Consider the following 13,464-nt stretch of genomic DNA (forward strand, 5'->3'; position numbering starts at 1 on the left):
CTCACTGAGCGAAATCCCCTTCTTTTTTGCAAAACCTACCTGACTCAGAGTTTCAGCCTGAGGGCTTTGAGTGTTTTGAAGATCTTGAACCTGCATATCAAGTCTTCTGTTCATCATTTCTGCATTAGTTTATGAGTAGAGGAAGAGAGAGCTGGTGAAAGGAAATGAGCTGATGTTATCGGCCATCTTTTGGTTGTTATCAGTATTACACACTAATGATGAAGAACGTGTGACCACACATCATGAAATCATCGGTGCTTTGGTATAAAATAGTTGTTTGAATGAAGTAATGGGACTTAAGAGATTTACAGCACACGGTTTAAGATAGTTATGTTTTTCTAGTTTGCTTGCATTGTGAGTGTAGCTCACTTCACTCTGTCAGATGTTTTTTTTTGGGCAGCATATGGGTTGTTAACGTCCATCTGCAAGCGATGAGTCATTGTTCGCACTGAGCTGTGATTCATCAAGCTGTTCTGAACAAGGTAACATTAGCTGGTTGACCACAGAAATAGTGGTGTGCTAAGATGTGTTTGAAAAGAATGTTGGACCTGTGTTACCTTGAAATGATGGCTGGTCAGTGATAAATTGCACAATGAGAATTTTTAAATCTCAGGAAAGAGGTAAAATAACATTCCTCAGACTTCAAAATAACATTCCTAGACTTAACCAGAGATGGGTATTGATGCATGTTTTCAGTTTGATTCAGATCACGTTTAATTTTTGATTTGATAAAAAAAAAATTCATTGTGAGAGTTTGTTTCAATAATTAAGCAGAAATTCAGTTTCCATGTAAAAGAAAAGTTCTTTATCAATAAATTTGAGGAAAAAGAGACTTTTGAAAGAAGCTCTCCAAATGGTTTATTTGATCCAAAAAGTGAAAATGGTTAATCGTTTAATTATGGTGATAGCAGAACTAAAAAATTAAGCAGCCGTTAGTCCAGTCTTATGTCACATGATGCTTTAGAAATCATTTTATTTAAGTTGTTCTGTTACATTTTTGACTATTTTTTTCAAGATTCTTTGATATAAAATTAAATAGAAATTAAGGTTTATTTTTGAAGCAGTGTGTAAAAAGTCTTTACTGTCTTTAATGCATTGCTGTCATCAATATTATCAATATGATCAAGTTTGTAATTAACACCGTCTCCAAAATATTCAATTGAGTTGCTATTTATATAGCAGTTGAATTATATTTTATAACAGGATAGAATTAAATTCTTATTCTGAATCACTGAATCATTGTGCTGGTGTTTTGGATTCACAACAAACACACTGTAAAAAATGCAACACTATCTCATGACAATTCGTAATGTTTTAATTTAGTGGCTAATTCATATGAATTTGTATGATCTCTTTTGTACAGTTTAGTTCAATTGGCTTATGACGGGGTTGGGTGCCATACCTCCTTTTTAAAATCATACATTTTCGTACAACTGAACTTGTACAGATTCTAAACTGACAAAACGTAAATTAGCTACATTTCCTCGTGAGATCAGGCTGAAAAAATTACATAATAAAAAAAGTCATGACAACTTATGATTTTATGTTACTTTAACCTAATTTAGAAAGTTAATCAGTTTCAACATATTTTTTTTAAGTTAAATAAATTTTATTTAAAAAATAAATAAATAACCAGCTGAATTGATGCAAGTTAATGCAACTTGTTAATACAAGTTAATGACTTGTAATGTTAAATTGGTTCAACTTTAAACATTTAAGTGTGCAACATATTTTTGTTACAGTGCAACAAGAACAAAAAAGTATTTTAAAAGTCTTTTCATCTGTAAATCTGGCTTGACTAGTAGTTTATTTAAAACAAGAGAGTGACTCTGAAGCTCCATTTCTCATGCATTTTACTTTCAAATCTGGCTTTGCTTAAAGATTTCATAGTGTAGCGTTGACGTGTTTTAGTTGAGTTTGGTCCATTCAGAAATCAACTGAGAAACTCGGCTAGATTCCAGAGCATTAACACATCCATCTTTTAATAGATGTGTTATCTCATCCCGAATGCTTGGGCTGTGAGAGAGACTATTGTCACATCGTCTTCATTTACATAATCATTATTAACCAATAGCTTTTCTCTAAACCCCATGGTAAACAAAGGGTCCCGGAGGGCTGTACAAGGTCACCTGAGAGAGAGAGCCTGATTCACAGGAAGTAGAGCTCGGAGACTGCAGTCACACAAAACACTCGAGCACACATGCGCAGACTGAAACCAGAGCGTGAGGTTTGGCATTCGGCCCTCCTCCTTCATTAGGACACTACTGCAGATGGTATGCTGGGAATGTTGTCTTATTACAGTGCTGAGCCGTCAGAGATGCTCGTGACAAATATTTGCAGCCAAATGCAGATTGGCCTTAATGTTTGGTCTCAGAAGTGTTTCGTTTGCTCTGGGAAATGTAACCAAGGTGATGGCCATTGCTTAGACTGCATGTTCAAGGCGAATGTTTGCCTGCATTTTGTTTTTATTTCTTCTTCCGTGAAGTGAAGTCTCTATTCAGACTTAAGTATATCAGCTTTAAATAAAACTATATTCAATTCAGTTCATCTTTATTTCTATAGCGCTTTTACAATGTAGATTGTGTCAAAAGCAGCTTAACATAGAAGTTCTAGTGAATTGAAACTACGTCAGTCTAGTTTTACAGTTGAAGTTCAGTTTAGTTCAGTTCAGTGTGGTTTAATATTCACTGCTGAAAGTCCAAACACTGAAGAGCAAATCCATCAATGCACAGCTCCACAAGTCCCAAAACAAGCAAGCCAGTGGCAACAGTGGCGAGCAACAAACTTCACCAGATGACGAAAGTGAAGGAATTTAGTTTTTTTTATATATATCAAAGGTTTTAATTGTTATTATTTACAGCCAAGTTGTGACTACAAGGCCTTAGTTGGGGACTAGTTTATTTGGGTTTGTTAACAGGGTAAAAGTTTGATTCTGTACAGAGATAGTGTACTCTATTCCGTATTTTGCATAAGAATCAGTAAGACTGTTAATAGCTAAAAAGGATTTTCATCCATTAAAACAACGTGTGGAACATCTTTTATATTTTTTTACCCTACACCTTTAAAAGTCGGGCTGCACTTTTAAGTAAAAGATCTGGCATTGCAATTATTTTGCGTTGCTATGATATATAATAATATAAATATATAATTAAGATCTAACGCTAATTTAGATCGACTGGGATAAAATTCATCTGCATAAATTCTAATAAATTACAAGCATATATATGTATAAATAAACAGTTTTCGAGGATAGAAATTGAACAATCAAATGTAAAATAACATGGTCATTGCTGTATAAATAACAAAACAATAATTATAATATTTAATAACATCATTATCTTTTAATCTTTAATAAATTGTGTAATCCTGCGAGGTGACTATTGCAGATACACACATTGCTATATTGATGCTCAAACGATATATTGTTTAGCCCTAATATGAAGATTAAAATATGTCCTGTTTTTTTCTTTAGTGTAAAAATTAAGGACTACATTTTTTTTTAACATTTTTTTTTTAACTCATTTTTCAGAATGAAGTACATTTTAGTCATTTAAAATATAACGTAATTTAGTTTGATAACTTATTTTTATGTATTTTAAATCATGGTTGCAACAAATTATCGGCACTTAAATACATAAGAAAATTATGTTTTCCGTTTCACCCGAAAATATGAGCTGAAAGAAAGGTTATGTTTGCTAATGTTTAACGTGCTAGTTTAACTCTCCCTTCACCTGTAGTGAACAAAGCGCAAGAGCAGCAGAGCGCGATGTTCAATAGCTCAATATTCCACTCTGTAGATATGCCACTCACCTATGGTCGAGATATGCCACTCACCAATGGTTTTCACCAGAAAAGCAAAGTCCATTCAAACAATGTGCTGACAGGACATTTCTATGTAGTATTCTTGTTCCTGCTGCTTGCAATAATGCTACTGTTTTGTCATGGCAACACTGATAAAATGACACCATTTGAGTCATTTACTGTCAAAAAAAGTGCTTATTGGATTGTTTGTTTTTAAAAAAAAAGTAATTTGAGTTTTTAAGTTAAATTTAATAGGGCTTACAAGTTTACTTTAGTAAGTAATAAATAATTATACAAAGTAGTTTCAGTTTTCGACTGAATTTTTATTTTGGTGCATCCCTAATTTGAATAAGTATAGCGTAATTAAGTATATTTTTTGATTTTTAATTAAATTATATTGTTATAACATGTATATAACACAACATATTAATTTAATACGCTGGTTATGCTGAATAATGAAACTTTATTTCACTTCCAGTGCTATAATTTTTTTCATGAAAGCAATTTGAAACCTCAAAGTGGATACTTCACGTGCATGTTTATGTAGATAAAATCACTTGTAAATTTGATATGAACGCCATTCATTTTTTGAAGTGAATCAATTCATTAATTTTTCATAAAATATTTTTTTGTGTATGTATTTTCTTGTTGAATACCTTGTTTCACATGGAAATATATCACATAAGGAAAATAAAATGACATACAATTATGAAATGTTTCATACAGGCTTAGGTTAATTAGACAGTTTTTCAGCACATTTGTATTTAGTTAATCTCCATTATTGATAATGTTCACATTTGTTTTTCTGATTCAAGAGTACAAACATACTTGTGTACATATAATTATTTTAACATTTTAGATTATAGAAATGTGATGCTTAATGTGACGTTTATGAGACGCTTGTTTGATTGATTGTTGTAAGCATAAATGTGGTGTTTAGAAATTGTATACTATTGCACCTTTTTGTTGTTGTTTGTGTTAGAAGAGTTAATAAGCATTGGGTTGTATGGAGATCAAACCTTTAAAACGCCTCTTCTCACATCTCTTGAGGGATCCTCTTGCCTCATCTACAACACACTCAATCTATTGCTATTGTGACCTTTTCTTTTATGAAGGAAAACCGTTGAGGGAATGAAAACTCTTCTTTATTTCCATCTTCGGCAGTGGTGTCAAGAGCAAATATCAGCCAGGATTATTGAGTGGGGAGAATTTTGAACTTCTCTGACGGAAGATCACTTTATTAAAGGGAGAGTTCACATTTATACAACCTCATTTTATTAATCCAAACCTGACTTACTTCTGCTAACATAAAATATATTTTAAGAATTGCCTGTTTCTTTTTATCCCAATAGAAGTCAGCAGTCACCACATTTTTTGTTTTCTGCTATTTTTCTAAATATTGTCTTTGGTATTCTGAAGAAGAATTTTGTGGAACTTCATGAGTAAATTATGACTGTGGCGTTTTTAGGAGTATTACTACAAGAGCAATTTCAGTGTGCCACATGCATGTTCGGTGTGTGCTTACTTTATCTGTTTAAAAATTGCTTTGCAAAGTATTGCACTTAAAATCAAGGAATTTCCAAAAATAATCAACACAATCTGGAATTTCAAGTGAGGGTGAAAAATTTCACAACATTTTAAATGCAGTTTATCAGTATTGACCAACAGAAACCTGATAATGTATTGATTTTAAGATGTGCTTATATCACTACTATTTACACTAGATAGGTTTTGCCACCTACATTTCGCCAAAATTAAAATGTTGCCACACCTAAATGAATAGGGCTATAATAATAATAATGATAATAATAATAATAATAATAATAATAATAATAGCTATTTCTACAAGATTATAAAATACAAAATTTTTTTGGGTTAATTTGTGGCAAAAATACCTGTATTTTGTAAGAACATTTTCTGTGACATAATATTCCTCTCACAATTGCAATCCCCTTTATCTGAAGTTTACAATTGATATATGGACGTTTTGGCATGTTTGGAAGTTAAATACAAATCTTGATTGGATATTTGTCTTAGCGTAATTACAAAAAACAATATCTTGTCTTGTCAATATTTGTCACATCAAATGGAAGTTACAAATCTCATGGCTATGCATCTAAAACCGTTTAGCCAGTGGAAATAATTCATAATTTATTGGCTGATAACAATAACAATAACAATGCGCATTTATCAGCTGATACTGATATGGCTGCCAATATATCGTGCATCACTATAATAAACTATATAGACTAGCACTGAAGGAGGAACCCTTAAGATGTGCTTATATCACTACTATTTGCACTAGGTAGGTTTTGCCACCTACATTTCGCCAAAATTAAAATGTTGCCACACCTAAGTGAATAGGGCTTTAATAATAATAATAATAATAATAATAATAATAATAATAATAATAATAGCTATTCCTACAAGATTATAAAATACTAAAGTTTTTGTAGGGTGAATTTGTGGCAAAAATACCTGTATTTTGTAAGAACATTTTCTGTGACATAATATTCATCTCGCTTTCAATAGCACACCCCTTTATCTGAAGTTTACAATTGATATATGGACATTTTGGCATGTTTGGAAGTTAAATACAAATCTTGATTTGGATATTCGTCTCAACGTAATTACAAAAAAACAATATCTTGTCTTGTCAATATTTGTCACATCAAATCGAAGTTACAAATCTCATGGCTATGCATCTGAAGCAGTTTAGCCAGTGGAAATAATCTATAATTTATTGGCCAATAACAGTAACACTAACTATGCGCATTTATTAGCGGATACTGATATGGCTGCCAATATATTGTGCATCACTATAATAAACTATATAGACTAGCACTGAAGGAAGAACCCAAGCCATGGATACACATCACAATATCAATAAGGCTTGAGGATGGGATCATTTCACCCGAAAGGAACCAGACATAATGCTCTAGCAACCACCTTAGCAACAGTACAAGCGGCATATGGAATTCTGTTCAGTATATAAAATGGTCTCCTTGTATCTAACGCAGCTCTGACCTCTTATTTTAGACCGTTTCAACTCTACGAATAGACAGAGTCATCTTGACAGCAAACCCTTGGGGACCGGCAGTGCAGACACCGGAGAGGAAGAGTTGTCTGTAAAAGCTTTGCACACTGAAATTGAGAGACAGAAGTGCTTCTATTGATTGATTTAGAGAGAGAGGTGATAGGAATTCATAGATTGATATGGTTGTGACACTGGGAAGGTCATCTTGCTATCGGGCTTTAAGTGAAGGCACAAACGATTGACCTGATTACAGATGTAATCCTGTGAGCGTGCCTGAGGTCACTGCGGTAATCCCTGTGACCCTTGCAGGTGCATGGGGCGGCCACTCCAAATGTCACATTTAGCCATGTCTCGTGCTGATAAATTGATTTCCTAGAATACACACTAAAAAACGTTGAGTTATTTATTTACCCTAATGGTTGAGTTAAACAAATTTGGCGCTTTGTTGGGTTTTTAACCTTATTAGGTTATTTATTAATAATTCAAGTTGGGTCAAATATTCAGTGCTTTGTTGGGTTACTTATAACCCTTATTTGGTTATTTATATTATAACTCAACCAGTTGGGTTAAAAATTTGAATTTCAACAGTCAACTGATTTAACTGACACAGAACAGCTGTATTAATATCCATGTATAATTTTGTTTTTGCGTTATAAAGTAAGCTCTAGCGCAATATTTTTTTATTATTTTTTTTAATCAAATTACCTCTCTGTGTCGTGTTTATCCGTTTCACCAGCTCTCTTAATTATTGATGATACAAATGCACACTTCATAGCAAATCTACTTGTATATTAAGTGGATAACATGCTTTCTCTACCTCCCGTGTTCATCTCTACAGTTTTTATTTATTTTTTGGATGAAATGATACACATATTTGGGATATCTGGCCGTCATTCTCACCTTTAGGACACCCTGGAGACATTTATTTATTGACACAGCCATAATTATAAAATTAATAGTAATAGTAATACCAGAATGGAAAAATAACATTTAATCAAAATAACCCAATGCATTGGGATAAATTATATAACCCAATGCATTGGGTTAAAATAACCCATAGTTGAGAAGGTGCTATAATAACCTGTAGTTGGGTTATATGTTGGGGTATTTTTAACCAACTATTTTAACAGAATAGAGAAATCTGAAGATTCTACCGTGACTCCTACGAATTCTCCCGTTGGGTTTGGCCAATTCAAGAAGATCTGCTTTCAATTTATTTTAGAACATTATTATAAAATATTTATTGACTATATCTGATAGCTTTTTCTACAGTTGCCTTTGCGTGTAGTTTTTGGCTTACAGTTTCTTGGTGCTCTTTTCACATATCTTGCTTGGATAAACCATAGACTGTAAAAAAATATGGACGTAGTGTCTGTGATGTCACCCATTAATTTCTGAAGTGTGCAAATGAAGCTACAATTATGCATGGACAACCATCACCATTTCAATCGCGCGTCATTACGTCGACTGAGGGTGACCAAAAAGGGCAAAGAGGCAAAGCGGGAGCGGAGCTACAGTCGCCTGCTAGCATTTTGTTTTCTTTGGGAGAAGAGCCTAATACTTCATTACCTGTGATTTGTTTGTTTTCTGACTACATGTGCTTGGCTGTATTCTATATCAATAATTTGTTTAGTTTTGTAATGCTGTTGTAATACATTGAGCTCAACCCTGATCCTGGAGATCTACCTTCCTGCAGAGTTCAACTCCAACCCTGATCAAACACACCTGAACCAATTAATAGGACCTGATGGAGCACTTGATAATTACAGACAGGTGTGTTTGATCAGGGTGGCAGCTGAAATCTGCAGGAAGGTATATCTCCAGGGTTGGTCACCCCTGCTCTAAGCATTGTTCTTATGATGTTTTTCTACAGGAGGAAATCGCAAATTGCTTCCAAATACTTCAAATAAAGTCTGTGCTAGTAAATGCAAGGCTATTTATGAAATCCAGGCATAACACTGTATGACAACGTTTCAGATGACTGTTCTAGAGCCTACAGCTAATCAATCGGTCACATTCTGAAGTGCATTACAGTTAAAGAAAGTTAAATAAATGATAAAATATCTTAAATGAAGCAAATACATTTATAGATATGTTATATAAGTATATAAGAAATTCACTCACCTGGGAAATGGAGGCCACTTGTATGGTTTGTGAGCACAATTAAGTGCACACAGCATGCCATATCATATGATAATTGTAAGAAATAAGTCCAAAATGCAGCTGACTGTGTAAAGCCACACAAAACAAAACAAAAATATGATGAATATGCCAAGTTTAGCTGCTAATCAGCTGAGGTAACGTGACAGCGACCAGCGAGACCTAGCTGTCACTCAAGTGGCCCCGCCCCTAATTATGCAGACTTAATATAACTTAATATAAATGAAATGAATAATATTAGCTGTATAACCAAATCGTTTTTTGTATCAGGCTGTAAAAACTTTTTTTCTGCTTTAAAGGTGGCCAATTTAACATGTGGTCAATAGAGATGTGCTCTATTATGAAGCCAGACTTTACGAAATTTTGATGAATTGCAGTTTCAGTTACTTCTGTATTAGCTTTACAAGGGAGAGCAAGATGTTGCCGCTTGGTATAAAGCTTAGTTTGATGGCTTGATGTACTGTAAGTGGGTGTATATTTGGATTTAAATAATCTGAGTTTCCATTTCTTTTCCATTTGAGACAGAGTGATGCAAGCTAGGCCTGTTTCCATTATTACATAATTGTTCTACTCAGCCATTCACATGTAATCGTGATTATTGTGCACTTCACAATCCCACAGTGCTTTTTCAATGAGAGAATTTTACGTGATTGTGGAAATGTGGATGGATAATATCAACATATGTGAAATGTGCATTTTGATCCTAACTTTCACATGCAATGTACTTTATTTATCTTTTATTACTTTTTTTCTGGCAAGGCCTAACCATACCCACAACCCAATATAAAAGAAAGTGTTTTAAAATAATTCAAGCATATTTTATTGTGAATATGCCTCAGTTTATCAGCTCTAATGTAAGATTTGATTTTTATAATGATACAGAAGATTCCTCCAGGAATGTGGCTTGACGTTTTCTTCTCTCTTAGTACTTGGGAGTTCTTCATTTCTGCCCTTCTTGTTAGCCTTTTCCCATTTTGCTTCCTTTTTTGGTACCTCACACTGTTTTATGCTTGCAAAAACAAGAAATGGTTTGATGAAGAACAGCTGTTGCGAACCATCGCCGGGACACCTCAATCTTTTGCCAGCCGTCAAGTAGCTGGCTGATGTCTTGTTACATTTGTCTCCTTTATCGCTCACCATCTGCAAACACAGACTCGAAACATTGTGAGGTGCCTTGCTCTCTGTTTATCAAGACAGCTGTTAATATACAAACAAATCATCTGAAAAAAACGATTGAAGATGCTATAATGCATGTTTATGTAAAATATTGGCAAGTCATTCTTCCTCCAATATGCTGTGATCTGATTTGGTGGCAAATGTCTCACCACGTCTTCATTAGGAGTTCTAAGAAGGCCTGAATATTTCTGATTTACTGCCGGCCAAAAATAAAAAGATCACTAATAGCTTAAGTTGGAGCTCTCTTGACGCGCTGAAGAAACAAACAAACAGACAGATAAGTGCATTAAGATGACTGTTGCATTTGGATTTATGAAAAATGAGTGACAATCTGAAGTCGCTTGAAAATGACCATAGCACTAGCGTAACTGGCATCAAAGATTTGTTGTTTCTACTTCAGCATTTCTATCGTAATGATTTCTTGAGTTTGACAAATTTTCCTATGCTAAGGCCGCAGTACTGTTATAAGCATGAAACGACACAATACAAATTAATATAACAGTTTTTACTTGCACTTAACAAATGTTTAGCTAACTTTTAGGTGTACGTTTAATTATAATCCTTTGACTCTGAACTGAGATTTTGGGCTCAATGAGGTGTGTTTCATCATCATGGCTAACCTGCTATGGAGCAGGTTTTAATCTGGGTTAGAGATTGCAAACCAGACCGATCTCTTTTTATCAGCTTACGGTGGACAAGGATGAATACAGTTGTGAAAGGAGTCTGAAACATTTTGAACTTTTCAACAATTCCAGTGGTAGTTGACACGCATTCGGTGGGACTGCTTTCGTTTTGTAGACACTTCTGTGGTCAAAAGAATGCATTCAAACAGCCACAAAGGACCACCTACTCTCCACATGCTGAAGCAATTTGACAGCAGTCTAGGACTTGTCGTAAGAAAGAATACCAAAAAATGTATTCAGATTTTAGTGTATTGTAACATTCACAGTTGATGATCGGAATCATTGTTACCATCCACATATTTTTCATTGCTCATTTAATTTCCTGTTTACATATTGCACATAACAAGGCTTTGTTAGTTGTGTAGTTCTCATGTGTCACACTAAGCAGTTCTGCAAAAGTGACGTAAGAGCATGGCAAAATCAAAATGCATGGGTAGTTGAATCAGGGTATCTTCCGTCCATTCCATATGCGTTATTAAACAAAAAAAGGAAAATTAAGAAAACAGCAGTTTTTCGTTTTTTCATTTACTCACAAAAAACGAATAAGCACGATTTTTGCTCTACTTTTGGTTTAGGATAGGAAAACAGATAAACGACTTTTTAAAATTTATTATACACATGTAGGTGGTAGGTGGTTCCTTTTTTTTGTTTGAAAACGTATATGGAATGTACGGAAGATACCCTGATTTAGTTGGTCACGAGAGATTCATTAGGCCGCATAATTCCAGGTGGAATTGGCAATGCATCTCAGCTGACCTCGTATGATCAGATCACTGAAAGTGTAGTTAATGTGTTAATGCCAGGTGGAATCAGGGCTGTAGTTAACCTATGGAAATATTCAAGGAGACGTGTTGGCTAAAAATCAACAGCTTTTAAAAATGTGGTATTTTTGCCTTTATTTTCACTGGATAGTTGGATAGGAAGCAAAGTTGAGGCTGAATCATACCTACGACGCATGCCTTGTGTGTAGCTGTGCATTTATACATATAGTTTTGTTTGTGTTGCTCTGCAATAACACTTCGAAACACTAGCTAGCAGTGGGGTTTCTATGTTCCTGTGTGTCAAGTTTCTTCACGGGTGTTTTGTTTACACTGGAAATACTGTAAATGCTACCTTACTGTACAAGTGGCTCAGACTTGCTGTGATGTCATGTGATTGACAAGTTGTCCAGCCCTTGCATTGGTAAGCATCGTCAGGAACCTGAAGAGGTGTTGCAAGAGGAATGCGATTTAAAGATTGCAGGGCCACATAAAGCTGCTATATTCTATAGATTTCAACCTTTATTGCTTTTGATTTAAGACTGATTTAAACAGTATCTTTTAAATTTGTGTTTAAGCAGCAGCTTTAGGTTGTTTTGTTTCATAAATTTTCCAGATGAATTTCTACATAAATGCTGTTATCTTGTCATGCAGAGATAATGTATTTATGAGGGCATTTCCTGCACAGGGACGCCAGCTGTTTGTGGTGCCAGTGTGGTCTGTAATTACCCATATAGTGGCTCTGGGTTGATCTCCTGCTGGGGTGGAGGGATGAGATGAGGCGGGTGGGGGATCCAGCGGTGAAGCTGGAAAAGGCCTCAGTCACGTGCACGAGAGCGTGAGAGCATCACAGCCATGCGCTTGGAACACTGGGATTTTTCTGTTAAGAGGCATTTTTAGACAGCAACTGCAGAGAGGTAGACATTTGGACTCAAAAACAGCTCTCCATCCTCATCAAATGACTGGGAGTCATGCGTCTTCCTCCTAAGGCTGATAGATATTGGAAAAAAAATAAATTCTGGTATTTTGTTTTACAGCAACAGCAGCATATTTTGCGATACATGCAATTTCACTTGACATAAATGACTTCATAAAGAATACATACTTTTAGGTTGATTTGTGTGATTTTGCATAACACATAATAAACAAGTTAGAAGCATAGTTAAATACAAAAGAGCAAAGATGCAATTGAAATACACAGTGCTTTTCTGAGGGGTCGTACAGTATTCAGACACAGAAGTTGAATAATTAAATGTAAAATATCACTGTGTAGTCTTCATCATATAAATAATAATAATATTCTTTGTAATATAAAGTCACAAACATTATAATTTTTCGTGTTTGTAAACTCTTGAAATGCTTAATCACTGGTCTTAAAACATGCAAATGGTAAACTTTCACTACATTACGGATAAACTTTGCACATAAAATTATTGCACCTGACCAACTACAATCCCCGCTGGACATTGCACATGCTGCGATGTTACTATTGTGGATGTATACATTGCGATATCGATACTAAAATGGTATATTGTGCAGCCTTACTTCCTCCTCCTCATGGAAATAAAGGACAAGTGTTTATATTAGCCTGCTCTCTGAATTTATCCAACTATTATTGATATAAAATGTCATTCCATGTCCTGGACTGTCTGCAGTGAGGTTAATAAATCTTATTTATGATTATTTTTGTTGACCTTCTGCAGTGAAGTCAATTAAAAAATGTTATATTTTGGTGTAATCTGACATTTTTGAATATACTATGGAATTCAGTATGGTATGTTTTATGGTATACAGATTTATGGTATGTTTACACAACAATGGACCTTACATTTTTAATACCTAAAATGCA

The 13,464-nt window shown here is 34.5% G+C and overlaps 1 protein-coding gene across 8 annotated transcripts in view; it reads left to right on the forward strand.

Annotated features, from left to right (window-relative positions):
• kif1b (kinesin family member 1B) overlaps window positions 1-13,464 on the forward strand; it is a 113,815-nt gene that overhangs the window by 3,695 nt on the left and 96,656 nt on the right. The window lies entirely within an intron of this gene.

This window comes from Danio aesculapii, chromosome 23 (genome assembly GCF_903798145.1).
Source record: "Danio aesculapii chromosome 23, fDanAes4.1, whole genome shotgun sequence".
NCBI lineage: Eukaryota > Metazoa > Chordata > Actinopteri > Cypriniformes > Danionidae > Danio > Danio aesculapii.